This window comes from Polyodon spathula, chromosome 54 (assembly GCF_017654505.1).
Source record: "Polyodon spathula isolate WHYD16114869_AA chromosome 54, ASM1765450v1, whole genome shotgun sequence".
NCBI lineage: Eukaryota > Metazoa > Chordata > Actinopteri > Acipenseriformes > Polyodontidae > Polyodon > Polyodon spathula.
In genome coordinates this window covers 20896-23898 of record NC_054587.1, presented here as the reverse complement: position 1 = coordinate 23898, position 3003 = coordinate 20896, and positions in this window count along the sequence as shown.

Genomic DNA, 3003 nt, shown 5'->3' with positions numbered 1-3003 from the left:
CCAGTCGATAAGCTCTGATCACTAGACCACATTGTCTTCCAGTCGATAAGCTCTGATCACTAGACCACATTGTCTTCCAGTCGATAAGCTCTGATCACTAGACCACATTGTCTTCCAGTCGATAAGCTCTGATCACTAGACCACATTGTCTTCCAGTCGATAAGCTCTGATCACTAGACCACATTGTCTTCCAGTCGATAAGCTCTGATCACTAGACCACATTGTCTTCCAGTCGATAAGCTCTGATCACTAGACCACATTGTCTTCCAGTCGATAAGCTCTGATCACTAGACCACATTGTCTTCCAGTCGATAAGCTCTGATCACTAGACCACATTGTCTTCCAGTCGATAAGCTCTGATCACTAGACCACATTGTCTTCCAGTCGATAAGCTCTGATCACTAGACCACATTGTCTTCCAGTCGATAAGCTCTGATCACTAGACCACATTGTCTTCCAGTCGATAAGCTCTGATCACTAGACCACATTGTCTTCCAGTCGATAAGCTCTGATCACTAGACCACATTGTCTTCCAGTCGATAAGCTCTGATCACTAGACCACATTGTCTTCCAGTCGATAAGCTCTGATCACTAGACCACATTGTCTTCCAGTCGATAAGCTCTGATCACTAGACCACATTGTCTTCCAGTCGATAAGCTCTGATCACTAGACCACATTGTCTTCCAGTCGATAAGCTCTGATCACTAGACCACATTGTCTTCCAGTCGATAAGCTCTGATCACTAGACCACATTGTCTTCCAGTCGATAAGCTCTGATCACTAGACCACATTGTCTTCCAGTCGATAAGCTCTGATCACTAGACCACATTGTCTTCCAGTCGATAAGCTCTGATCACTAGACCACATTGTCTTCCAGTCGATAAGCTCTGATCACTAGACCACATTGTCTTCCAGTCGATAAGCTCTGATCACTAGACCACATTGTCTTCCAGTCGATAAGCTCTGATCACTAGACCACATTGTCTTCCAGTCGATAAGCTCTGATCACTAGACCACATTGTCTCCCAGTCGATAAGCTCTGATCACTAGACCACATTGTCTTCCAGTCGATAAGCTCTGATCACTAGACCACATTGTCTTCCAGTCGATAAGCTCTGATCACTAGACCACATTGTCTTCCAGTCGATAAGCTCTGATCACTAGACCACATTGTCTTCCAGTCGATAAGCTCTGATCACTAGACCACATTGTCTTCCAGTCGATAAGCTCTGATCACTAGACCACATTGTCTTCCAGTCGATAAGCTCTGATCACTAGACCACATTGTCTTCCAGTCGATAAGCTCTGATCACTAGACCACATTGTCTTCCAGTCGATAAGCTCTGATCACTAGACCACATTGTCTTCCAGTCGATAAGCTCTGATCACTAGACCACATTGTCTTCCAGTCGATAAGCTCTGATCACTAGACCACATTGTCTTCCAGTCGATAAGCTCTGATCACTAGACCACATTGTCTTCCAGTCGATAAGCTCTGATCACTAGACCACATTGTCTTCCAGTCGATAAGCTCTGATCACTAGACCACATTGTCTTCCAGTCGATAAGCTCTGATCACTAGACCACATTGTCTTCCAGTCGATAAGCTCTGATCACTAGACCACATTGTCTTCCAGTCGATAAGCTCTGATCACTAGACCACATTGTCTTCCAGTCGATAAGCTCTGATCACTAGACCACATTGTCTTCCAGTCGATAAGCTCTGATCACTAGACCACATTGTCTTCCAGTCGATAAGCTCTGATCACTAGACCACATTGTCTTCCAGTCGATAAGCTCTGATCACTAGACCACATTGTCTTCCAGTCGATAGCTCTGAGCAGTCGATGATCACTAGACCACATTGTCTTCCAGTCGATAAGCTCTGATCACTAGACCACATTGTCTTCCAGTCGATAAGCTCTGATCACTAGACCACATTGTCTTCCAGTCGATAAGCTCTGATCACTAGACCACATTGTCTTCCAGTCGATAAGCTCTGATCACTAGACCACATTGTCTTCCAGTCGATAAGCTCTGATCACTAGACCACATTGTCTTCCAGTCGATAAGCTCTGATCACTAGACCACATTGTCTTCCAGTCGATAAGCTCTGATCACTAGACCACATTGTCTTCCAGTCGATAAGCTCTGATCACTAGACCACATTGTCTTCCAGTCGATAAGCTCTGATCACTAGACCACATTGTCTTCCAGTCGATAAGCTCTGATCACTAGACCACATTGTCTTCCAGTCGATAAGCTCTGATCACTAGACCACATTGTCTTCCAGTCGATAAGCTCTGATCACTAGACCACATTGTCTTCCAGTCGATAAGCTCTGATCACTAGACCACATTGTCTTCCAGTCGATAAGCTCTGATCACTAGACCACATTGTCTTCCAGTCGATAAGCTCTGATCACTAGACCACATTGTCTTCCAGTCGATAAGCTCTGATCACTAGACCACATTGTCTTCCAGTCGATAAGCTCTGATCACTAGACCACATTGTCTTCCAGTCGATAAGCTCTGATCACTAGACCACATTGTCTTCCAGTCGATAAGCTCTGATCACTAGACCACATTGTCTTCCAGTCGATAAGCTCTGATCACTAGACCACATTGTCTTCCAGTCGATAAGCTCTGATCACTAGACCACATTGTCTTCCAGTCGATAAGCTCTGATCATTAGACCACATTGTCTTCCAGTCGATAAGCTCTGATCACTAGACCACATTGTCTTCCAGTCGATAAGCTCTGATCACTAGACCACATTGTCTTCCAGTCGATAAGCTCTGATCACTAGACCACATTGTCTTCCAGTCGATAAGCTCTGATCACTAGACCACATTGTCTTCCAGTCGATAAGCTCTGATCACTAGACCACATTGTCTGTCGATAAGCTCTGATCCAAGTCGATAAGCTCTGATCAATAGACCACATTGTCTTCCAGTCGATAACCTCTGATCACTAGACCACATTGTCTTCAAGTCGATAAGC